At 50.6% G+C, this 26614-nt stretch overlaps 1 long non-coding RNA gene across 3 annotated transcripts; it reads right to left on the reverse strand.

The window, feature by feature from the left end:
• Positions 1-4911: 4911 nt before the first annotated feature.
• LOC117802769 lies at positions 4912-26023 on the reverse strand. Of its 3 annotated transcripts, none has more exons than XR_004626303.1 (6): positions 25707-26023; positions 20599-20752; positions 19950-20136; positions 14223-14377; positions 9209-9609; positions 4912-7722 (listed from the first exon to the last, which is right to left on the reverse strand). It is a non-coding gene; the product is annotated as an uncharacterized LOC117802769 (long non-coding RNA). The 3 variants fall into 3 exon arrangements; XR_004626302.1 differs by having other exon boundaries at positions 4912-8610; XR_004626301.1 differs by having other exon boundaries at positions 4912-8802.
• Positions 26024-26614: the final 591 nt, after the last annotated feature.

Below are 26614 nucleotides of genomic sequence, written 5' to 3' on the forward strand. Positions count from 1 at the left end.
ATTTATCCCAAAGATACAAATGTAGTGATGCGAAGGGTCACCTGTACTCCAATGTTTACAGCAGCAATGTCCATGATAGCTAGACTATGGAAAGAGCACAGATGTCCACTGACAGATGAATGGATAAAGATGTGGTATATATACAATGGAATGTCACTCAGCCATCGAAGGAGTGATTCTGAGGGCTGCAAACGAAGATTAATTCACAAGTTAATTCCTAAAACAGGACTTTGCATCCCAGGAAACAAGGAGTTTGTGGTACACTCAGGGACTGTCGGGACTTAGAGAGACTCAAACTGTCATCTGCCCCGCCCCCACATCCCCCTCCACGAGCGGCACCTGCAGAACAGAGCGCACACTGCTTCTTTCCAACATCCATGAATGCCCACTGCCCTACATACGGAGGTAGCAGACCTAGCCAGAGTCCACCGTCTGGTGGGGGGACAGCTACCAAACAAGTAACGGCAAATGACAACATCTATGAAAGCATCCGAATAGGAAGGTCTAACTTTATTTGGAGAGTCAGGTAAGGCTCCCCTGAGAACATGGCTAAGCTGAGGAATGAGTAGGTGTTACTTAGACAAATGTAGGGCCTGTGTGTGGAAGTGGAGGGGGGCGTGTGTGCGTGTACGTGAGGGTGAGCGTGTGAGTATGAATGCGTGAGAGTAAGCAGGTGTGTGCGTGCAAGAGTGGGCAGAAGTCCGTGTGGGTGAATGTGTGCATGTGTATGCGTGTGAACAAGCATGAGTGAGTATGTATGGGTGTGTTTTCATGTGAAAATATAGATGTGCACGTGAGTGTGTGTGTGAAGTGTATGACTACATGTAAATGTGTGTGACCATGTGTCTATGAATATGTGAGTGCATGTACGTGTGTCCATGTGTGCTCATGTGAGTGTGAGCGTGGATGACATGTTCTTGTATGTGGAAGTGTTTGTGCACATGTGAATATGAATTTGTGGGTACATGTGTGTGAGCACGTTTGTATGATTGTGTTCCATGTGTATACATGTGGGGAAAGTATGGACAACATGTTCCTATGGGTGAGTGTGTGTGTGTCTGAGTGTGTTTGTATGTACATGTATGTGTGGACATGTTCCTGTGTGTGTCTGTATGTTTTGTGCCATGTGTCCATGCACGTGGGGGTGGACGTGTTCCTGTGTATTCTGTTTATGTATGCACATGTGTCCATCTGTGTGGGTGAACAGGGACTATTTGCAGAAGGAAAAGAACGGCCAGTCTGGGGGACACACAGAGAGCAAGACCCACAGGGTGAGATGAGGCTGAGCCTTGATGGCCGAGTTCACCATCACAGTCTTGGTGTGAAGCCTAAGGAAGCTGCGCAGGTGGGTGACGTGTGACATCTGCACATGAAAATGAGCTTCTCTGACTGCTTTCAGGGGCGCAGGCCGCAAGAGGTGAAGTCAGATGCTTGGCAAATCAGTCTGGAGATTTGGCGGTCATCTGATGGGGCCCTCCATGCCGTGGGCTCCACACAGACAAGTGTGTAAGTGTCACCACTGCCCCACCTTCTACCTCGAAGTCTTCTGGGTGTTTTTACCTCAGTTAAACATTCCTCAACTCTCCACTTGCCCTAGCATTGTCCCTTCTAAATAGCTTCCGGCATCTGCAGACTTTTTGCAGCGGCACCCCCAGTCCTATAGCCTGCCCAGAGCGGGGACTCTCACCTCCTACATTCTAGACATCATATTTCTGTGGAGAGGTCCACATGGAAGGAAGTGAGGCCTCCTGCCAACAGCCAGCACTAGCCTTCCAGCTGCATGTGTGGAACCACGTTGGAAGTTAATCCTCCAGCCCCAAACGAACCTTCAAATGACAGCAGCCCCGCGTGACATCTGACTGCACCCGGATGAGAGACCTCAAGCTGACCCAGCTCAGCCACTCCCAAATTCCTGACCCACAGACACTGTTTGAGTTAGTAAGTGTATATTGCTCTTCTCGACCACTCCATTTGGGGGTAATTTGTTTCACAGGAATAGATAATCAATGGAGAGCTGCACAGCAACTATTGTTTGAGGCCATTTACTTGAGAAGAGATGGCCAGGAGCCTCCGATCCCAGCCAATTTAGGTGGTCCAAAAGTCCCCGATGAGAACAAGAGAGGCTGCTTAGTGGTAACGTTGAGGGGGAGGGTACAGCTGAGACACAGCTACCTAATACCCTGCACAGGAAGGAGCAGAAAGGCAGTGAATGAACTAGGAGTGTCCCCAGAGATAAGCAGAGAAATGCTTCAAGCGTAACCCAGTCAATTATAACCTATAAACAGCAGGTGCAGAGAGTCATATTTTTAAAATAATAATCTCCCAGACTTACCACGGTGTTCATGAAACCCCACCAGCTCCCCAGGGCACTGCTCCAAGAGAAGACAGAAAAATCGTACAGGATGTTATAATTTTACCCCAAAAGAACCAATTGGGAAATGAAAGAGTCTGAATATTGGCTCTGGACCAAGATGGGACTGGACTCCAGGGTCCTGTGATTGAATGCCTGGCCTTGGGGGACAGAAGAGCCTGGGGCTGATGTGGAGGGCCAGTCTCTGAGCCCTGATTTCTTCACCCACAGGACTGGGGTAGCAGCACTGCCTTAAACATCACTGGACTATGAAGATTAAATTAGGTGAAGCATATAAAAGTGTGATCTGCAAGTTATAAAGTACCTACAAATAAATATAGAAGGCCTTTTTTTTTTTTCATGAGATGTAGCTCACCTATTCTTAAGGCACTAACTGTCTCAGGGACAACAAAGACTGAAACAGAATACAGCACGTCAGAGGCAGGGCAAAAACAGACTCCAGGCCCTTACCAGAATCCAAGGACCTGCATTCTGTTCCCAGCCTCAGAGTTTGCCAGCCGTGTGACCCTGGGCAAGTCATTGTCCTTGTTTGTAAGACCAGGAAGTAGACGTAGAAAATCTCCAAAAGCCCTTCCGGTCCAAAAGTCTTATGAACGTGCCCTCTTCTACCCAGATAAGCATCTGGGGAAGATGTGTCAAGTAACATTTCCCACGAAACCACCATGAGCTAGCCAAGGTCGCTCTACAAGTTTGCTGCGCGATTGCTCTGCTCCGTCTACCCCCGCTCCATCTGTTGGAGTATTGCCTGTTATACATGTATAGGATTGAACAACATGATTAATAACATTAAACAAATAGACATTGAGTTTTGTGCCCCACAAGAAGAGAATATACCTTTTTCTCAAGTTGATGATGGAGCATTTACCAAAACTGACCACATACCTACTTGTCCGAAACAAGAAACTTTCTAAGTTACAAAAGGCAGAAATTATACAAGCCATCTTCCAAACCAGAAAATCCAACAAAAGCTACACTGGAATGATGGAAGTTTGAAAACCAAAACCAGACAGATGATAGATGGATACCTGGATAGATAAACCATAACACATTTGAAAACTAAAATATTCTTCTTATTGAGTTTAGAAAATAAATAATAAATACAACAGAAAATTAGAATATGATGCATTGAAACTCATCACATCCCATCAAAGCTCTATTTGGAGATTAATTCATTAATATAAGGATGCCTCCATTATTAAAATAAAACAATAGTTTCCACTTCTGGGATGAAGCATGAATAACTCCATGGACCATTTTCCTAGTGAAACAAGCGAAGTTGGCAAAAACTACTTTAAAAAAACCCAAACAACCATTTGAAGTCTCTGGGAACTGTCTTAAGAGCATCTGGCAAATGAAGAAACATCTATTCAACAAAATCTACTAAAATGCAGGAGGAACAGCATTTCAGAGTCTGGGGCATTTCAGCCACAAGCATATTTCTCTCCCCCTGCTTCTCTAGTTCAGAGGGACAGAAGCTTCCCCTGGGTTGGTGCGGCCAAGAAGTCAGGGCTCCCTCTCCCCTTATCGACGTGGAGGACAGGCCACCAGCTTTCTTCATGCCCTCCAACTCCAAGTTAAAAAGGCTGAATTCCTGGTGAATGTGGTGGAGAGGTCAGGGTTACCTTCATTCCAGCCACCCCTAGACAGGGCAAGCCAAGAAGACCAGAGCCCCATCTCTCCTCCTGCCAGCTGGTTCCTAGGGCACAGTTTCCATGGGAGAGGCAAGCTGAGATGGGAGGCACCCAGGGCTAGAGCTCAGCGAGTGTGCCCAGGGGAGAAGGTAGTGTGTGGGAAAGAGCTCCCAAGCACCCCTGAAAGAAGGAACCGATTGTATATAAACCAGAATGTAGGGAAGTTCAAGCCTAAGGGCACTCCTGAACACAGCAGCTCCTCCTAATTTAAAGCAACCAGCTAACCCAAAACTAGCTGGTTCACCAGAGAGAACCAGGGAAAGACACAGCCAAGAAGAGCCCTCCCGGGCTCCAAACAAACCTCAAAGGCTGCCTGAACTTAATTGGATCAGGCCAGGGAACAATGTATGCGCCAGGGCATTTTTTAAAACAGTTGCGCAATTGGCCAGTGAGTAGTGGAAAGGGGCTGGGTCTATTACCAAATGAAGCAAGCAACAAAGAGACAGGAACAAAGAGGGCCCTGCTAAGACTACTGCCATCCCAGGGTGGTGGGCTCTGCCCAAGGCTGTACACTTGGAGGATAAAGAATGTTCCAAAATTGATCACGGTGGTGGATGTGCAACTCAATGCCACTGAGCTGTACACTTCGAATGAGTGAACTATATGATAGGTGAATCACATCTCAACAAAATTATTTTTTTTAAGATTTTNAGGGGGAGTGGGAGAGGAAGAAGCAGGCTCATAGCGGAGGAGCCTGATGTGGGGCTCAATCCCATAACGCCGGGATCACGCCCTGAGCCGATGGCAGACGCTTAACCGCTGTGCCACCCAGGGGCCCCTCAACAAAATTATTAATAAAAAAAAGAGCATNGATCCCATAACGCCGGGATCACACCCTGAGCCGATGGCAGACGCTTAACCGCTGTGCCACCCAGGCGCCCCTCAACCAAAATTATTAATAAAAAAAAGAGCATACATGTAACGTGGTGAGCACCAAGAAATATATAGAATTGTTGAATCATTACATTGCACACCTGAAACGACTATAACACTGTATCTTAATTATACTTGAATTTTAAAATTCTTTAATAAAGTAAATTTTTAAAAATATATAGAAAATAAGTGACCTACATAGTCATTTCCATATTATTTCAAAGAATCCAGTCTTAAGAAAGAAATAATACCAAAAAAAAAAAAATGAAACGAAATGAACTGGATCACAGAAAAGACCATGATGGAATTCATTAATAGATTTATTTTGGGGACATCTTGCTACTCTTGTTTCTCTTTACAACAGTCTGGATTTCTGCAAAATACTTCCAAATACTCCCTGAAAAACCCTGATTTCAGAAGACCTCCTTTTATTTGACTCTTGGCCTTTGAATGAAAAGAGAATTTTCGCCTGATGCTCCCAAGAGAGCGTGTTCCCTCAGCTCCCTGCTATGGCTTCTTCCTCTGAGTAATTCCCCAGCAGGTGCCCCAAGGGCAGGCTGCCCATCCTGGGGTCTGCTGTTCCTCCATCAATATGGCCCGCACCTACAGCTCCCCAGACAGCAAGCGGGGGAGGCAGCACTCAGCTCCAAAGGCTTCTACTCGATCCTCAGCCCTGGAAAGGAACCTCATTTGCCCAAATATCGTTTGGACTCAGCTGCTACCCACCACTATGTGACCAGAGGGACAGGGAAGCTACTGCCTGAGGAAGAAATCCTCTCATTGGGGAGCTTTGGGTCTATGAGGCTCTGCCACTTACTAGCCAGGTGACCTGGGTAGATCACTTGGTGTCTTGGAGCCAAGGTCACCTCACCTTTGCAGTGGGTGTGCTATTGTAAGGAGTACGTAAAATATTGTATGTGGAGTGCTTTGCATTTAGTTTCTGTCTCCCTCAACCATCATGGTCCTAGTCATTCCCTCAGCTGCCTGTGCTCCAGACTCCCTCACTGTCACACTTAGGGGCGGCCGGGTCCCAGAGGAGCTCCAGCGGTTCCAGGGAAAGGCTGCTTAATCTGACTTAAACATAAATTGAATCAAAGGTGGGCAACCCAGAAAGTAACAACCCCATCCAAGGAGATGAGTCAGGACCGTTGGGCCCCTGCCTCTTTGGTCTGCTGTCTGCAGAATGGAGCCTTCCCCTTCCCCACCGCTGGGCTGGTGAAAGGTGACAGAAGCTGGGCACTAGGTGGCCTTGACAAAACCTAATGTCCCCTGGTGTTTACAAATGCAGCATCTGGAAGTATTCTCTAGAAGCCCAAACTCTTGGCCACTTCTCCTCCTCAGCATTCCACATACAAAATATTTGGAAATGAAATGATTAATCTTTTTCCCCACATTAGGGAATAGGGCTGGGGGAACACAATCCCACATCCAGTCCCATTGTCACTCCCCACATGACACCGCCTCACTCGGCAGGGCATGGGCACGAGACTGCTGAGCTGCCACCAGCCAGTTCTCTCCAGATTGAGCAGGGGACCCCAGAGGCCTTCCCAGAGCCCACCCAGAGATGCTGCTTGGCAAGGCCCCTAGTGTCTGGGGACAACGTGAGAAAAGGGAAGGAACTGGGGATTGAAGAGGAGCAGGGGGCCCCACAAGAGGCCACATGTCCTGCTACCAGTGGCAGGTGGACACGGGGTTCTCAAACCAGGCCACTGAATAAGATCCAAGGCACTTATTCTCCAGGGACATCCATTTCCCATTCGCAGTGGGTCAGTCCTACCATCAACCCAATTTTCTCTCTAACCCAGTGTGAAAGGACAGGTTCTCAAGCCCACACCAGAGCCTGGCCCGTCCGCAGCTGGAGTCGGAAAAAGGGCTTTGGTACTGTGCCTCGGGCTGGGGGCACAGACACTCGCTCAGGGTAATAACACGCAAGAGTGTTGTGAGGGAAGGTGAGCTCTCAGGAGGATTCCAGCTCTTCGGCCTTCTGACACTTCTGATCTCTGCTCTGAGCCCGATCCCTGGAGGCTCCTCCCTCTTCTGACCCTGTCATGGGCTGAGTTGTGTCCCTCAAAAAAGATACATTGAAATCCCAACTCTTGGTCTTCTGTGAATGTGGCCTTACTTGGAAATAGGGTCTTTGCAGATGTAACAGGTGACATTAAGATGAAGAGTAGGGTTGGCCCATCATCCCATGTGATCGGTGTCCCTAGAAGTAGAGGGTGGGACACAGAGACACACAGGGAGGACACCACGTGACAATGAAATAGAAACTCCAGCTACAGGCCAGGGATGAGGGCCAACACCAGGAACTGGGGAGAGGCGAGGAAGATTCTACCTGGCAGGAGAGGGAGAGGCAGAGGCTGGAGGGAGCACGGCCCTGCAGACACCTTCATTTCTGGCTCCTAGCCTCCAGCACTGTGAGAGAATGGATTTCTGTTGTTTTAAGCCACCCAGTTCGGGCAGCTTTGTCATGGCCAACACGGGCCCCAAGCCCTGAAGCCTAGCTCCCCCACCACCTCTACCCGTGTCCCATGGATGGTGGTACACCTGAGAATCCCTGCTGCAGGAGGAGGCCAGCTCGGGTGGCAGGAGGCCCAAGGATGTGCTGGACAAGAGAGAGTGGGCCTGAGGGAGAAGGAAAGGGACGTGCTTTCTCCAGGGGTCCAGGGAGGGTGGAAGCTGGTGAGCAGAAGAAGTCTGAGATTCTCTCCAGCCATGGTCTCTGAAATGGCTGGGCGTAGAATAGAAGCAAGTCTCCTCTCTGCTTTTTTGAAAACCTTGGAGTTCCTGCCAACAGGGAGAAAAAAGAAGAAAAAGAAGAAAGCCCCCAACACACCTCTTTCCCACCTGCACATATATTTGAGAACCCCAGTGTCCCGCCGAGGACCACCGCCACCCTCCCAGCCAAGCCCACACTGGGCTCAGCAGGACCTTCTCGTCAGGCCGTGGCCATGAACATCCAAGTAGAGACTTGCAGTGATTTCTACTTTCCAGCATCAGGAAGGAAAAAAACAACTTGGATGTGAAAAGCAGTGGGAGAATTAAGAATGTACCTCGGCCCCAGGCATCCTTTTTTTTTTTTAACCACTAACTGGGCAATGAATAATTTATAGCCACGAACGTTTGTGGGGGTATAAAACTGTTGACAAGTCAAGAAAAACCTCTTAGCAGCCTGATGGAGCAATCCATCTCCAAGAAACAGGTTTCAAATGCAGAGTTTGTGAGGATGCTGGTGGAGGCTGTTTCCCTTCTTTCTTGTTTTTTTCTTCTTTTTTTATCTATATGGAAATTGGTGGGTGCTGAAATATGTTTCACTTCAGCACGAACTTGGGCTGAATGATGTCCCAGGCAAGAATTAAATCAGTGCTTCGTAGAGCAAGAAATCAACACCCAAGCAAGGCAGAGACCCTCAGCACGCAGGAGGAGAGCAGGAGACTTGCAGAAACAGCAGAGCGAGCTGTTGCTATTCCGGGCAGCATGCCATGCAGAGCTCAGGCTCGGACTCACTGGACGAGGGGTGACCAGATCCAGGGAACATTCCTTCGGGAAGCCCCCAGCAAAGCAAGGGTGTTTGCACAACGGAGGCTTCCAGGTCTCTGAAGAGCGGGCATCCTCCCGAGGTCCTCCCAGGTCCAGGCACCCGGAGGCGTTGGGAGGACGTCATGACAACAGTGGCTGCCGTGAAGATGATGAGGCTGAGAAGCCTGACAGCTACAGGGTCAGGTTTGCATCAAGCACCTGCCATGTGCCAGCACCCAAGATCCTCTTGCTCAGTCTGCGCGTCAGCTCTCTGGCTGGTCCCACCCAGGCAGTCTGATCACTCCGCGGCTCCCCTCTCTGCCAGGAGGGTTTCCTGGGAACTGGAGCCTGAGGAGTTCGTATACCTCTGTTAAAGGCCACACGGTACAAGGTGGCGGAGCCTGGCCTTGAACCTACGTCTCACCCACCTGCTTATTCACTGCCTCTGCTCCTACAGAGGCTGACTTGGTGTTGCAGAAAGTGGCAGGTAATAAGTTGTGCCCCCTCCCATTCTCCTGCCCTCAATGGACCCCACCTTCTCTGGCCAAGGTTAGGGTGGCAGGCTGAGACCCAAGTGTAGACCACAGCCACGTGGCTCCTCTAGGGACAGGGCAGGGGAGGTCAACGCCAGTCATCAGAGCTGTGTTAGTTACCTACTGCTCCGTAACGAATGGCCCCCATACTCAGCAGCTCTGAAACAACAAACATTAACTATCTCACAGTTTCTGTGCAGCAGGACTTCGGGGGCAGTTACCTGAGTCCTGGGGTTCAGGGTCTCTCCCAAGCCTGGAACCAAAGCGTCTGCTGGGGCTGCCATCATTTCAAGGTTCAACTCCCCGACATGGTTGCTGGTGAGATTCTGCTCCTTACAATTTGCTGGACTCTTGGTCTGGGTTCCTCACTGGCTGTTGGCTGGAGACGTCCCTCAGTTCTGGGCTACGTGAGCTTCTCCACAGGGCAGCTCGCAACATGGCAGCTGGCTTTCCTCAGAGCCAATGAGAGAGAAAGAGAGGCAAGCACAAGAGAAGCCAGAGTCTTTTGGAAACATAAGCTCAAAGTGACACCCCATCAGGTGTGCCTTGTTCTTTCATTAGAAGCATGTCACCGTGTCCAGTCCACACTCAAGTGGAGGGCATCTCATGAGGCGTGAATAACCTGGAGGGTGGGATCATGGGCGGCCATCTTAGAAGCTTAGAAGAACCACAGTAATCAGCCGTATTAGTTATTTAGTGTTGCGTGACAAATTACCCTGAAGCTTAGCGGCTTAAAACAGCAATAATCACTTCCTATTTCTCACGTTTTCTATGGTCAGCAATGCAGGAGCAGAGTGGCTGGGCAGTTCTGTCTTAGGGTTTCTCAGGGGACTGCAGGTGGATGGCAGTGAGGGCCGCAGTCCCCTCAAAACCTGACAGGCTGGAGGATCCACTTCCACGTGGCCAACCCATGTAGCTGGCGAGTAAGTGGGTGCTGGGTGCTGGTGGGTTCATCCGTTCCTCCCCACGTGGGCCTCCACAGGGGTTGTCTGAGTGTCCTCACAGTATGGCGGCTGGCTTGCCGATGGTGTAAATCCAGGAGACCATGCAGAAGCTGCAGGACGCTTTTACAGCCCAGCCTCGAGCATTGCGTCAGCAGTATTCTCCCGGCCACACAGGTCAGCCCCGCTCAGGGTCAAAGGCAAGAATACCTGGATGCAAGATTCTCTGGACACCATCTTGGGTCAACCACCACACCAACTAGCAAGCCCGCCATAGGATGGGATCACAACACTGGAGCCACGCTGAGGGGAGCACTGAACCCATAGCCCAGACACATCACATTCTATAGCATCCCTGAATGTGACTGGCCCTTTGGGCTCATGCCTATGACCTTCCCTCTCCTTGTCATGCTCTCCTCCCACTGGGAGCTCCTACTCAACCAGCCTCCAAAGCCCAATTCAGACGTTACCTCCTCCACGAAGCCTTCTTTATTCCTCACCCTGCCCCCCTCACCCATCACACCCTCAATATGACTGTCTCCCTCTGTGGGCCCCCACATGGCTTTTTACACCTCCCTTGACCCCTGCCTGCTCAGCTCTTTCCTACAGTTAATCAGTGGAGCCTTTTATACACATGCCTTGGGGTAAACACCTTCCCAGAGCCCTCCCTCAGGCCCTGTCCTGTGGAGACCCTCCCACAGGGCACTGGAAACATCCCTCAGCCCTTGCTGGAGGTAGCCCTGGGCTGCCATCCCAGCTCCAGGAAGTAGACGGCCCCACCCGCTCTTCAGCCACAGGTTCAACGCGCGTCTCCTGATCCCCAGCAACCTCTCTCCCTGCGGAGGCCTTCCTGCCGCCCAGTAGAAAGAGCTGTCCGCGGGTTCAAGGAGGCCACGGCCCACTGAATGCACGGATGCCCTGAGGGGTGCGCCCCACCTGGGTGTGTGCCAGTCACCTGAGCAGCTCCATAACCGGGACGGGGCAGGAGGCTTGGTCCCCTGCCATCCTTCCCTCCTTCCCCTCTTCACCTGATGGACAGGAGGCCTTCGGCCCAATAACTCGGCAGTTAGACTGGAAGGACCCTTCCCCAAGGACTTGTCTGGAGGGTGCTCCCCCCAGAGAACAAATACGTCCCGGGCTGGGACACCGAGTACCCAAGGGGCCGGCAAGATGGGGCCAGAACAGGGTGGGGAGGAGCTGGAGGTAGAAAAGGAAAGGGGGCCTGGGCTAGAGCCAGGGAACCCCCGAAGGCAGCCCGCGAGGGTCAGCAAGCAGCAGGTTCTGGTCTGTTTTCTGCCAGTGGCTCGGCGTTTTGGGATCAAGTCCCACATCGGGCTCCTTGCTCAACAGAGAGTCTGCTTCTCCCTCTGCCTCTACCCCTCCCCCTGCTCACGCTCTCTCTCAAATAAATTTCAAAAATCTTTAAAAGAATAAAAATAAAAATAAATCCTGGCCAGTCATTTCAATGCAAACCGGTTTTGAAAGCCCTGACCCAGAAGGTAAAGCAACTGTCCAACCCCAATATCTTCTGATACAATCTCTATCCCCTAAACTTAGCAACAAGGGTCATTTATACTAAAATGGGGATCGTTCTGTTGTCCTACCTGTTCAGTCCCTGATGTAAATTAATTTACATATTAAAAATCTGTTGACCAATCCTGTGATCCAGTCTGGGGTTTTGCAACATCTCCTCACTCTACACCAAGGGTTTCTCGATTATTGAAAAGAAGATGGAGAAAGCCAGCTTCGAAAGGATTTCCACAATGACCCATTAGAATGGCCTCTTCCAAAATGGATTTACATTGATCCTATTCGTTCATTTCCTCTCATTTTTCCTCATGTTTAATGGCTTCGGAGTTGAAGGAACAAGCTAGAGAATTAGGCCTGAACATCTGATCCCCTATTAGATCCAGCAGCCTGAGCCTGGAGGCCCGGCTGTGTCCGGCGTCCTTGCTGGTCCCGGTCATAGTTGAAGAGCTATTACGGTTCTCTGCTCAGACCAGCAACTGCACGAGAGCAAGGGCCCAGTCTAGGTTTCCTTACCATTATGCATCTCTGCTTGGCACAGTGCCTGGCACACAGGAGGCACTCAGGAGTAAGACCCCTGGTGACCCCTGCCCGGGACCCCCTAGACACCCGCTGCCTGCCCGCCGTGGACCAGGGCACCTGTCAATGCATGAATCCCTTGGAGGAAAGAGCTAGTCCCAGGCCTCCTGGGAGTAAGCCCGGGGAGCTGGCCTGTGCCCCACCTGTGCCACACCCTTGGCCCCCCAAGAACACGGTCCCACCATGCCTCTTGAGGTGGCTCGGAGCACAGAACATCCCCACCATCATTTGCTCCAAATCTCAGCTGACAGATGTCAGCCCCCAGGACAATGGCCAGCAAATACCTCGTGGCCAAAGGTGTCGTGACTAGCTGTGGTCTCTCAAGTTTGCCCCTGGGAGAAGCATCCCATCCCTGCCGTGAGCCTTTGGACCAGAGGCTTCACCCATCAGTGGGGGGCCCATCCATTCTGCAGTGGGGTTCATCTTCATGGCCACAGCTTGGGGCTGTGCCTGAAATGTCCAGAAAGGAAAAGGCAACCTAGCCCAAAGGGAAAGTCAGGGCAGATCCTCGCTGAAAATAAGTTCTTCATTTTAATCTGACCTTCATCCGATCAGCCAAGCTCACTGCACACCCCAGGAGAGACCCTACAGACCGTGACCCCAAAGCATGCCAGCCACATCCACCGCTCCTTCCCAGGGAAGGCCCAGCCCACCTGTCTGCCCACGTCTCCCTCCAGAACTCTCCAGGCCCTGCCAGGCTGGGCCCTTTGCTTCCTGAATACACTCCCTAAGGGAAGCTTCTACATTCCGACGGGGCAGAGCGCGGGCATTGCCACGGATGCCAATCACCAGAGGACGCCCACCACAGACGCACTGATGGAGAGTGGCAGTCAACAAGCGGTCCCCCCAGCAGCCGCCCTGATGAGCCTCGCCCCGCCCCCCCGCCTTCCGATGCCGATGCTCTCCTTGGAGTTCATCCGATGACAACCCCGGGTCCGGGCTGGAAAGCCTCTTAGGATGTTAATAGCAAGTGGATAGAGCAATAAACGTACTGATTTAATCCTTCAAGGGTGGCTAAACAGGCTGCTGTTTACCAAAGTCTTAGCAGATAATTACTAACAGATAATTACAAAAAGCTGTCGATTGCAGCTGCCCCCAAAACGGCCACAGCCCCAATCCACTTTCCCAAGCTAAGTAAATGGGATGATTCCCCAGAGAAATTCCACGCAAGTCACTCTGTGGGAAGGACACCGGGCAAGAATCTCCACGGCACTCCCTTCTTGCTCCCTCCCAGGCGGCTGTCTCTCTCTGCCATCACAGAAAGCTCCCTGGGTGCGAACCTGTCTCCCCGGAGAAACACCACAGTGAGTTTAACCCAGCTTCTCACAAGGCCTGTTTCCCTTCTTTATCTCCAGTTAGCGGACAGGAGGCAGGGGGACCCCGGCTCTAGAGGAACATTCTGGAAAAAGCCTTGATGAAGGGGCTCAGACCTGCGCTGTCTGGGAAGGGAGGAGGGACAGGCTGAGGTTGACAAGGTGGCCCTAAGGGAACACTGCTCACCAGACCAAGAAGTTTGAGAAGCCCAACCTCAAAAGCATTGTCAAGTCTCGCAGATTTTATGGAAATTTTCATGGAGAGGTAAAGGAGGAGATACTCTCGGAACCTCTCAATGCAAACCCTCTTCAAAATCCTGTGTTACTGTGTCTGTCCATTCCCCAAGTTTTGTTCCTGCTGCATCTGCCTGTGTCCCTGAAACACATCTCTCTGCTCACAGCAGCCTCACTGGCTCTGCTCTGCTCCCACAGAACACCCCCCATTGCCCTCCAGATTCCCTCTGCCACAGATGCCCCCCAGCGGGAGAACAGCCAGGGAGGACAGGCATCCAACAGCATCGTGCCTAGCTGTGGTTTCTCAGGCTTGCCCCTGGGATGAGCTCCTCATCCTTGCCAAAGGTCTCAGGACCAGCGGCCTCACCTGTATATCTCACAGGTCCCAGAGCCCATCGGATTCTATAAAATGCTTATGTTCACAGTCATGGCTTGGGCTGTCTCTGCTCTGGGACTGGGTATTGCCCTTCAGATGAAGAAGATGTCTTCTATGGTCCTAGTCACTGGTCATGGGCATCTTCAAGGTCATGGCTTTGGGGCTATCCCTGCCCTGGGACTAGGTGCTGTGTCCCCATGAAGATGTTCTTTATACGGTCATGGTTATGGCCGGAGGCTGTCCTTTCCCTGGGACTGGGTCCTACCTGTGGGTGAAGATGCTCTTCATGGCTGTCCAGTCCAGGCCATCAACTCCATTCTTGCACGTCCTGTGACACCTGTCCTTCAGCTGCAGGAACAGGGAGCCTCCTGGCCCAAGCCCACCCAGCCTGTGGCAGGCAGCTCCAAGAGAAGTTTTCCCCTGTGTGGCAGAAGAGACACACATTTTCACTTGAATTATTTTGACACCAAACACTGCTGAGCAGGCAGCCTGGGCTTCTCCAGTCAGGAAGCAGCCCTGCGTGACAGGCTGAGAATTAGCGCCACTCTGACAGGAACCCCTCATCAAGCATGTGTGGCTGGCCACGGGGACGCAGGGAATTTGCCGATTCTGAGGATACACGTTCTCTGCAACACAGCTCCTCGAAGACGGAGAACATCCCACCGACACACAATTGAGATACACCAAATAGGGAGAAAATCCTCCCACTAGCCTGGGCAGCGCCCAGATTTTAAAAGCCAACCCAGCAGCCTTGGCAGGGCTTATCCTGAGGTATAGATTCGCATTTTCATGACCATGTTTTTAAAAATTGCATTACTAATTCAGTTTCTATAGGGAAAAAAATCCAGCTTGATTTTCTCACTTGTGGTTTCTGAAGAAACCCAATAAGACTTCCTGAATCTAAAGGCAGTGAGTAAATCATTACTCAGGCCCTTCTTCGGAATGTTCTGGTGGTGTGGCAGGCTCCCTGCTCAGGAAGGGAGGTGACAGGGATCTAGGCACCCCCTGACCACATTTTCCAAAAGTGACCCTGACAACTCTTTCTTTAGAGGTAGAATGCCGGGAGGCCGGTTGTTAGATGACAATGAACAGCTTGCAGAGAAAGTCACAGGGAGCAAGACCATGGGACAGGAGGGTCAGGGATCACTCTCTTCTCTTGTCCCTGGGCCTGAAACCATCTAAACTTACCACGCCCTGGACACAGGCAGTGGGTGGCAGACACTCCGGCTGCCCCCCATGGCATCCCCGGACCCACCTCTGACTCTGCTGTGCCTTGGAGACAGGTGTCAGGTGACCTCACACTCACTTGGCCCCAACAACACCCACCTCACACCTGCTCTGTGCATGTCCCCAAGCACATGGGGGCCTGCCTGGGCCAGCATACACAGCTGGGAATGCAGGGATTAATCCCCAGGTCAAAGCTCAGGCAGTGGGGGCTGAACCAGTGGGTAGACTGGGCCTGCTTCCGTCTTTCCTATGGACAGTCCTCCTTATGGCTGGAGGCCCCAGCGGATTCAGGCATCATGGCCTACACCAGTGTCCTCCAGGATCATTGTGTTAGCCTTTCCTTCTGTTCTGTTCTCCCCTCCTGCCCCTCATTCCTGCTTCCTGGGGTCAGCTCCCAGGGAGCTAACCGGCAGCCAGGCCCCCAGCTCGGGTCTTGCATGCCGAGAACACAGCTAAGGCACCATCTTTCTCCCGCACCCAGGGGCCCACGTGAGGCTTGGTATGGAGTAGACCCCCCCATAAGTATCTGCAGGATGAATTAAAGAAGCACCTGTTTTGTGCACGGAGACATGAAGGCCCTTCCAGAAGGGTCACAGGGTGAAACTACGATATAAACTGGGTGTCCTGACACCCGGGCCCCTCCCTGCCCGTCCCGAGCTGCACCCCAGCCAGGCACAGCCGCCCTGGGCCCCTGGCACCCACAGCACCACAGCACGGGCGGCCCTCCATGGTCCTGTCTGCAGAGCCCACTGGGAGGCTCAGAGAAGCCGAAGCTGGCCCTGTCTCTGGGCCCACAGAACTGCTCTTACCGCTGTCACCACCCAGACAGGCACATTCCCGCTTCACCCGAGTGTCAGAACCGTAATTGCTTTTTACCCAGAGTCCAACTCCGTGCTCAGACACGGCTCTCTGAAGCCAGGGGGAGGGAAGGGCATGTTCACGCACGTCCACATGAGATGCCTGGACACCGATGGGGGCAACCAACTCACAATCAGCCTCCCAAACCCCTTCCAGAAGGCTCTATTGGAAAGAAACAGCAGGGTCCTGCAGGGACCCAGGAAACTGGAGCTCCTGTGTCCCTGGGCAGGAAGCAGGAGGCCCGAGCAAGGGAAGGGATCCTGGCCAGCGGGCCAGAGGCCAGAGTTTCCTGCTGGCTGTACCGAGCAATTCCCTTCTCTCTCCGGGCTTCAGTGCGTCCAGTGAAAAGCTGAGGGGCTTGGAAAGGACTCCCAGAGGCAGCCCAGCTCTGATCATAGTTCCCTGAACCATGACCCCAGAGCAGCAGGTCTGGGAGATAGGGATGGGTGTCCCACGAAGATGTTCTTTGGTCCAGTACCCTTGGGAAGACTGGCCCACGGGAGCTCCCTCGTGGGGACTGGCTTGGCACCTACTAAAGGCCCTGAGGAGTCCTGCAGGGCAGAGCCCTGTCCATCATGTGGAACCCAGGGTTTCCCTAGCGTATGTGACCACGAGAAACTGTTTCTCAAGGACATCTGCTAGTTCTAAAACACATATTTCCAGCCAATGACCCAGGCATTTGGTTGGCTGTTATCGAGTTTCCTCTAAGGATTCTGTCTCCTTGGACAGATTCAGGCCAGAAGTTTCCACTCTGATAACAAAGGCCCTGACACAGCAAGACAGGTGCCTCCAGCTGCTGCTTCCAGAACAATACTCAAAGGAACAAAGAAAGGAAACATCTGACCCCTTTGTTACTGATTTGGGGGTGGCCAGAGGTGGACGTCACGGGCACCCCAAGCTGGCTGGTACTGACAGCAAGTCCTGTCTCCCTCCTGGCCTCCCTTCGTCCAAGGATGAAATCTGGGGCCCAGCCAAGACCTCCAGAAGCCAGCCCAGCTCTGCAATTTGTTTCCCAGCCTGACACCCCAGGAGGAGAGAGGATGGAGATAGACGTCGACTCCAACACGCCCAGAATAAATCTTGTCTTCCCAGCCTCAAACCTGCTCTTCCTCAGGTGTCCCCAGCTCAGGGTCGGCCACCACCATCTCCCCAGCTGCACAGACAGAAGTACAGACTGTGTTCTCCTCCTCCCCATTGCCCTGCATGTTACACGCCCAGTCTGCCGGGCCTGTTGGGTCTATCAAACAGCAAGTAATGCTCTCCCCACCTCATCATTCCCCATGCAGCATTTCATCTTTGAGACCCCCCGCCTGCATCCCATCGCCTGCCTAATGGGAGAAATTAAGACACAGAAGCTGTTCCCCGAAGGAAGGTGGAATGTGTGTGTCTTGAACGCACTGCCGGGTCCCCAGACCCTCTGCCCAGACACGACCCAGCATGCCTTCTCTGCTGAGGCACAAAGAGACGCCAGGGCTGGGGTCTCCCCACGGGGAACGATATTCTACCCCCCGCACAGGGACGGGCTCCAGGACGGGCTGTCACTAAGCCATGCTCCAGCCCAGCTTCCCCACAGCCCGAGGGCCCAGGGCATCATAAACACCCACACTCATCACACATCACCCGCTCCCCGGGGCACGCTCTGCCAGCAGCCTCACCCAGGGGGACCCCTGCCTGGTGGGCTGCCTCCCGGGCCTTTCCAACGCCACTGCTCAGTCACCCCTGGCAGCGCAGGGAAGTGTGAATTCCAGGAAATGTGGGGCAGACTGGTATTCCTGCCCCTTCCCTCTCAGACCGGTGAGGGACCCAGCCTGCCTGGGAGCCACAAGCAGGAATGCCAAATCCATGCCTCCCCACAATCGTGCAGCCCTCCCACCTCTGACCCACCATGGCCTACGTGTCCTCCTGGCCAGGGGGCTCATTTGTGGTCCACAAGATCCTTCTATTTGTTTCGGGAACCTCGGGCTATGAGCATGGATGATGATGGGCGAGTGCAAATCCCTGCCTTGTCCTTGAATGACCGGCTGGCTACCTTGTCCCTGCCAGGTCGCTCCTGAGGACAGGGATCAAATACGTCTGCACTGTTCCCACTAGGGCAGGCCCGGGAGACCCTGGGAGCTGGAAGAGTAGGTTCACACAGCAACCATGCGAATCGGAGCATCCCCGGGAGCCTAGAAGACCAAGGGGGTTTCATCTTGGGGAAGGGTCATCCAGGGATTGCTGGTTAAGACCCACATCTACAAGGCAGTCTATCGGTTCGGAACCATCTAGCTGCAAGTAACAGAAACTCTGACTAATAGCGGCTTAAAGACACAAGGATTTACTTTCTCACACAAATAACAACTCTGAAGGGAGGGGCCCCTGACCCTGGTTCAGTGGCTCAACCATCATGGCTTCTTAGCCTCCTGTTCATAGTTTCAACATGGCTCTTGTAGGTCCAGGAACCAAAGGCACAGCGAAAGCAAGAGCAAGGGGAGCAACACGCCAGCCCTAGCAGCAAGGGCAGCTGGGAAAGCAGGCGGAGATTTTCCATCCCCTCTGTTGGAGGCAGGCAATTGTAAGGAGCTGAGACTGCGTGTCAGGTCAGCTGCAGATGTAATGGCTGCTTCCTGGACCTTGAAAAGCTTTGAGGACAGAGTAGGCGCATGGGGGACCCCACCTGGGCACACACAGTACCTCAGGTGGAATGAGGAGGTTGCATCCGGCACGTCTGCTGTGGCCATACAAACAGTGAGAGAAGCCTCAGGCTGGCCTGGAAACGCCATTCTGAATGTGGTTGGGTTGGGACAGCAACAGAAAGGCAAGAAGACCTTCCAAGTGATAGCTGAAGGAGCCAGGACTGTCCTCTCCAGAGAAGACTCTGTTGTGGGGGACAGCAGAAGGACTAACTCCTTCTTCCAGGGTCACTCCAGTGCTGGAGACCTAGAGTAACCTGGAGGTCTGTGAGGAAACAGACTCTGGTAACTTCACCTCTCAGCCTAGCCCAGCTGTGCTGCTGCCCCCTGGGAGAGCCACAGTCGAATATGGGGGACCCTCAGCTCTCCTCACCACATGGACAGTGGGCTCATCTACGGCCTGCCTCTCTCTCAAGGCTTGCGAGACCCTCCACCACCCACCCGCCCTGCATCAACGCTCCCCTCTGCTTCCCGTCCTCCTGCAGCCAACTATTCAGACTCAAGAGCTCACTTCAAACACTGGAGGGATAATTGCTCAGAAGGGAGTAGAGACATATCAGAGATGAGGCAGCAAATGAAATACACATATTTACTCGTTCTTGCTCTTTAAAGGGAGAAGAGAAAACAGTCACAAAATTTTAGAAGCCAGAAAGCAAATGGATGAACAGTAACTTAGCAGATCCAAAGGTCTGAATCCTAAGCCCATGAGGGAAAAAGGCAAGAAGAACCCATTTTACACCCCAAAACCCTCAAAAGGTTTACCATCCTAAACAGGTGGTAACAACTGCCTTTGGAAGTAGAAGGGAAGGTGGGGCTAAAACCTGGATGTGGATCTCCTGGGGGTACTAATACCCTCCAGGGCTCCCCCACTATCTGAAAGTGGGGTGTTCCTCTGACACCTTTCATAAGCTGAAGGCAAAGAAGCAATTACCATTTCATAAAAAGGAAAGTTCTCTTCAGATTTCTTTTGGTTAGCAAAGCACGTACTGATGTGGTCTTTCATAAACGTAAAATGGCGTAACCCAAACTTTACAACAGTATAATGGGGGAAACCTGTACCCAGCTTCAAACACATGCTGTCCTTCATGAAAATGGAAGAATGGCTCTGAAAGCAGAGCTTGAAGCCAGAGGTTGGAATGTGAATCTTTGGGGGTCAAAGAGCAATTTGTGGATGGCAAAGTCATGGCCACCAAAGATGCCCATGTCCTGATCTCTGACACCTGTGAATATCTTACCTTACATGGTAAATGGGATTCTCCAAATGTGATTTTAGTTAAGGCTGTTGTGACGGGGAGATATCCCGTATTATCCACATGGGTCCAATGTAATCACAAGGATCCTTATGAGAGGTAATGTGGAGATGTGAAGACAGGAACAGAAGTCAGTATACAATAGGCCATGGGATTGAGCCACCTCTATTAGCTGGAAGGACAAGGAAATGGATTCTTCTCTAAGTCTCCGGAAGGAATGCAGCCCCACTGATCCCCCGATTTTAGCCCACTGAGGCAAATTTGTTGTCTTACCAATTTGTGTTAAAGCACTAAGTTAGTTTGTGGTAATTTGTTACACCAGCAATAAGAAGCTAATATGACCCCTAAATGTTTCATATTTTAATCGTATTGTAAATAGAAACTTTTAAAGTTCAATTTCCATTTGTTTATTTCTAGTATATAGAAATGAAAGATTTATATGTCTTGATCTTATATCCTGTAACCTTACTAAACACAACTGTTAATTCCAATCACTTTTTTTGTACACTCCATTAGACTTTCCACAGACACATGGATGCTGTGTAAGAAAGAACACAGTTTAACTTCCTTTCCAATCAGGATACCATTTATTCTTTTTCTTGACTTATTGCACTGGCTAGAACTAACTGCTTACCTGGCCACAGTGTCAAATGGAAGTGCTGAGAGCAGACATCCTTGATTTGTTCTAGAAATCAGAAGGCAACCTTTTCTCCTTCGCCATCGAATATGATGTCAGCTGTGGATTTACCGTAGGTGGCTTTCTCGGGTGAGGAAATTTCCTTCTTTTCCTAGATTTCAGAGAGTTTTAATCAGAACTACAGGACCTCGGATTATGTTTTTTTTTTTCTTAATCCCCTGAGATGATCACGTTTTACTTGACCTATTAATCAGATGAATTTCAGGGACACCTGGGGGGCTAGGCTGAGCACCCAGCTCTTGATCTCAGGGTCATGAGATCAAGCTCCACATTGGGCTCCGTGCTCAGTGGGGAATCTGCTTGGGATTCTCTCTCACTCCTTCCCTCAGTTCCTCCCTCCACTGTCTCTCTCTCTAAAATAAATGGATAGATCTTAAATAATAATAATAATGAATTACGATTATAGATTTTCAATTTTTACAAACCTTACATTTCTGGGATAAACCACTTTAGCTCAGGATATATTACCTTTTTAATACATTGTGAGAATTAATTCAATAATTAATTCTGTTGTTAACAGATTTTGTATGTATGAGGAGTATCGGTCCATGGTTTTGTTTTCTTGCAATGTCTTTGTTTAGTCTGATATGAGGGTAACACAGGCATCATAGAAAGAGTTGAAAATTATGCCCGCCTCTTCAAGTTCCTGAGAGAGTTTGTGTAGAATTGGTATAAATTTTTCCTTAAATATTTGATAGAATTTATTTGATGTAATTATTGGTTGTGGGTTACTCCATTTTAATCCTAGAAATGGAAGTCCCCGGTGTATTTACTTTTATCGATCGTTCCTCTAGGAGACATTGGCCTCCAGCTCCACAGCCTTCATTTTTGCTATGCTCTGTCCTGGGGTTCCATGGTGGTGATGTAAGATGATGATGGACAGACTCCTAGGGCATGACAGACTGAGATTTTATAAGAGCAAGTTTATAGCAGTCAGAACAGGACTCTTGATCCTGAAAAGCCTGAAGCTGGAAGAATCATCACAGAACTTGTTCTGTTTTAAGCCTTCGGTCCAAGTGGAGAAAGCAGGTGACACTTTCTTCCAGGGCAGCATCAGGGAGCTATTCTAACATTCTTGTGGGCTGGTGGAATTTGGAGACTTAGAATTTAGATTGAAGTAAGTATATATTGCTTCATAACAGAAGGAAGGTACTTCAAATGCCCTGTGATGTCTCCATGTCTTTTGGCCTCAGAGTGAATTTATGCGCCTACTAATGGCTCCTCTCATGTGGCCAAGGTGCAACGGTTTGAAGGGATAAAAATGTTCACTCACATCTACCCGCATCCTTCACTCCCTGGGTTTACTCAGAGAGGAAGAGAAAATAAACATACGGTTACAGTTGTTGTATCTTCAAAAGATGTTTCTCATTTATTCTCGCTTTAGGGCTGGTTCAAATCTTGGCAAAAGAAAAATAATCTCCCTGGCACATAGTAGGTGCTCAATAAAAATATATTAAAGAAATTAGAGAATCAATAAATGAGTAAATAAACAAAAGGATCGCCTTAAATATGTCCCATGGGGATGGGGTGGGGGAGTAGTCAATCCATAAACGTCCTACAATACCCACCCTTCCCCCTCCCAATAAAGACCAGTGTGCAAGTGGAGAGACCTACAGTTTTTAAATTCTCAGTGGGGTCCGTGACCCAGAAAAGATTAAGAGCCATTTCCTCAAGGCCTTCAGACATGCTGATGAATGAAGATCATAATATTAATTTACTTCCCATGGCCAAGTTTCTGGCTTATAAGGACAGGTCAGGCTCTCAGGACAGCCTTGATGTCTACACAGGAGATGTCCCGATTTCTGAGCCCCACAGCACAGCTACATTTATCGCATCTCTAAGTGCACAATTAACTCCCGCAGGCAGCAGACCTTAATGAAGCAAACCGATTAGGGATCCATTAGAGCCTTGCAGAGCCCCATTAATCCTCCCCACAGCCCGGCCAGTGAGAGGACACAGGGTTCCTCCGAGGAAGGGACTGAGCCTGGAGACAGCCATTTGTTCCCTTCAGAGCAGTCTGGCCCCCAGTGGTCTCCCCTTCCCGGAGGCATGGGGTGTGTGCAGGGGGCTGCATGTGTCCCCAAAGGGTGTCACAGCAGAGGGAGGGGAATGAGGAAAGGAAAGAGGCACACGGCTAGGGCTCGCACTGGTTGTGTTCATCACCAAAGGGGACGGTTTGTTTCTGGAAGGTCGTGGAATTTCCTTAATGTCCATTAAATTTCAAATGTATTGAGCCTGTAAGAAATACACTGGGCTCTGAAAGGAATTCAAAATGTGAACACATCAATTCCATCGGAAGAACCAAACTGTGTTCTCTTGCAATTAAAATAAAAGCTGTGTACCATGGAGACAAATAAATGGCTTAGTGGGATGTGCACAGATGCGCTGGAAGTCCATTAGAGTGAAAAGGTGCCGCACTTGACCTCCTTACCTTTACCAAGCCTGCCAGAATCTCTGGTAAGATGGCAGGACACGTGTGCTGACATAGCTCCCTGAGACTAGCCTGGCCATCAGGAAACTGTCCACACTCCCTGGACTGGCTTCTCTAGAGACGGGGGCTATTTAGAACAATGGGTACAGTCTATGGCCTTGGCCATCAGCAGTGTCCCCTGCTGAAAGTTGATTTGTCAGCACTCCTGTCTGCTAGGGTGGTGTGTGGGAACTGAAGTGAACTTCCTGGAAGGCGTGATGGCAACGCACATCCAAAGGGATGCACGCACCCTTCGTATTACTTATCTACTGCTCTGTAACGAAGCACCCTGAGACTTGGCAGCCTCAAACAGCAAGCACGATCTCACAGCTCCTATAGGTCAGGATAGGTGCCTGTGCCCCAGGGTCTCCCACGAGGCTGCAGGGAAGGTGTCAGCCAAGACCCAGTCTCCTCTGAAAGCCCGGCTACAGGAGAACCCTCTCCCAAGCTCACTTGCATGGTGGTGGAAAGGATTCATTTTCTCACCAGACATGGGGCCAAGGGTCTTAGTTCCTCACTGGCTGTTTGGCCTTCAGTTCCTTACCACGTGGGCCTCACGACAGGGCAGCCTGCTTTGCTCTAAGCAAACAAGCCAGGAGCATGGGCAAGAAGGATCACAGTCTTTCTGGACGTGAATCTTGAAAATGACATCCCGTTACTTTCATTGTATTCTGTTCATTAGAAGCAAGTCACTAGTCTCAGTCCACGCTCAAGGGAAGGGGCTTATATAAGCATAGCAATGTTGGGAGAGGGATTTATTGAGGGCCAATTTACAGGTTGCCTACATACCTTTGAGCCCTATAACTCCACTTGCTGGAAGTTATCCTAAAATAAATAATCAGACAAGTACAAAGTTGTACAGCCAACAGTGCTGTTTAAAATGATGTACAATTGAGGGGCGCCTGAGTGGCTCAGTTGGCTGAGCATCCAACTCTTGATTTCGGTTCAGGTCATGATCTCAAGATCATGAGATCGAGCCCCATGTTAGTTGGGCTCCTTGCTCAGTGCAGAGTCTGCCGGAGACGCTCTCTCTCCCTCTCCCTCTGCCCCTCTACCCTTCTCTAAATAAAAAATAAAAAAATAGGGGCGCCTGGGTGGCACAGCAGTTAAGCGTCTGCCTTCGGCTCAGGGCGCGATCCCGGCGTTGTGGGATCGAGCCCCACATCAGGCTCCTCTGCTATGAGCCTGCTTCTTCCTCTCCCACTCCCCCTGCTTGTGTTCCCTCTCTCACTGGCTGTCTCTATCTCTGTCGAATAAATGAATAAAATCTTTTAAAAATAATAATAATAAAAAAATAATAAATAAATAAATAATAAAAAAATAAAATAAAATGGTGTATAACTGGAACCCATCTGGTCCAGCTGATTTGACTTCAACGCGTTCCTATGACAGAATACTCTGCCGTCATTAAAACATGACATAGAAGAATGTTTATGTACATGAGAAAACGTTTGTGATGAAATATTAACTTAATAAAGCAGAACACAGGGGCACCTTGGTGACTCAGTCGGTTAAGCGTCTGCCTTTGGCTTAGGTCATGATCCTGGAATACTGGGATCGAGCCCCACATCAGACTCCCTGCTCAGCTGGAGTCTGCTTCCCCGGCCTCCCTCTGCCCCTTCCCCCTGCTTGTGCTCTGCCTCTCTCTCTCAAATAAATAAATTAAATTAAATAAAGCAGAACCAAAACCATATGCATATTCCAATATTCAAATATGTAGAGAAAAAAATTAAACGAAACCACTTTTTAACATTTTGGAGTGTCTCTGTGTAACAGGACTAGGCATGATTTTCACTTCCTTCCTTATACTTCCTTTTGTTTTCGTAATTTTCTACAATAAATATGTGTTATAATTGTCACAACACAGGTTTGAACTGCGTGGGTCCAATTATATGAGGATTTTTTTTTGATACAGCACAGTACTCTAAATGTTTTCTTTCTTATGATTTTCTCAGTAACATTTTCTTTTCTGTGGCTTCCTTTATTATAAAAATACAGTATATGATACATGTAACATGCAACCAACGGTTTTTATTATCAGCAAGGCTTCCACTCCACAGTGGGCTGTTAGTAGTTAAGTTTTTGAGGAGTCAAAAACTGTGTGTGGATTTCCACCCGTGCAAGGGATCAGCGTGCCGAACCCCTGCATTGTTCAAGGACCCACTGTAGTGTGATCCGCAGAAAAGAGAATGCTTTTGTAAGATTTACATTCACGGCATGGTGACAATCATACATCCCACATCTGCTGTCCTCTGCAGACCTACGTGACAGAAGAAGAGATGACAGACAGCGGGACACTGGGGGAGAGGAGGATCAGACCTCTGGCCCCTGGTAACACATGTCTGCCTCTGTGCTCGTGGGAAAAAAGCCCCCCTCTGGGAAGACACAGCCCCATGCGTATACAGCTGGGTGAACAGACATGCCTTGGGGTCATTTAGAGAAAGGTACCCCCACCTCTGAACAGACACAGCCCCAAGGCAGGACACACAGCGTGGCCAAGAGAGTGGGCTGGACTTCAGCCCTATGTCCCTGCTCAGCCCAGACCCTTGTTCTTATCCTGGGGGTCCTCACCTACCTTTGAGAGATCCCAAGCAGAAAGGCCTCAGACCCTGACTGTGAGACGCAACTGGGCGAAACCCCCACATCTGGCACTGCAAGCTCACACAGCACCTTCTCCCGGCTCCGCCTGCCCTGCTCTCCCGCCCTGTGGGCGGCTGTTAGAAGTGCCACCCCTTCACTGACAAGCGCACACCGGTTAAGTGAGCCAGGGAGCCAGGAAGGAGAGGAGCCAGCCCTGGACGACCAGTCTCTCATGTCCTGTTCCAATGTTCTCTCCACTCTGAACTGGACTCATTTTCCAGACAATCCTGATTTCCTCCTCCCAGTCCATGCCCCCACCTGGGGCCTCATGGGCACAGCCACGTCCCTGTCAACAGGGAGCCTCTGACTCCGCCCATGGCCCCAACTTCCTCTCCTACCTCTGACCTCCTCCAGCTGAGGAGCAGGACGTGACGCAAATGGACAGGCCTGTCAACCGTTCAGAGAAGGGGCTCGCATGTCCCGAGGATTTGCCCTGTCACAGGTGCAGTGTGAGGTTTCCGCCCTCAGCAGACATTATCATCCCTGACTTTCCAACGAGACACCTGAGGCTAGGGAAAGACCATGACTCTTTAGAGGTGACACAGCTGTTAAGGAAGGGACAGGGCTGGGAGCCAAACCTCATTCGTATTTGTCCACGATGGCTCTTCATGTGTGTTCCACAGGGAGGAGAAGAAGCAGAAAAACATGGCTGTGTGTCAGAAATCCACACAGTGGACTTGTTAAGGACACGTCATAGTTCAAAAGCAAGCCTGGGAGATGGAAAGTCCCCACTGGCTGAGTTTCCAGGGCCTGGGAGAGTCCAGGGGACCAGCTTGACCAACAGGGCACAGAGACCCGAGGCTGATCCCTCTGTGGCCTCCAGGCTGGCGGACTGGATTCTTA

This window comes from Ailuropoda melanoleuca, chromosome 6, assembly GCF_002007445.2.
Source record: "Ailuropoda melanoleuca isolate Jingjing chromosome 6, ASM200744v2, whole genome shotgun sequence".
Classification (NCBI taxonomy): Eukaryota; Metazoa; Chordata; class Mammalia; order Carnivora; family Ursidae; genus Ailuropoda; species Ailuropoda melanoleuca.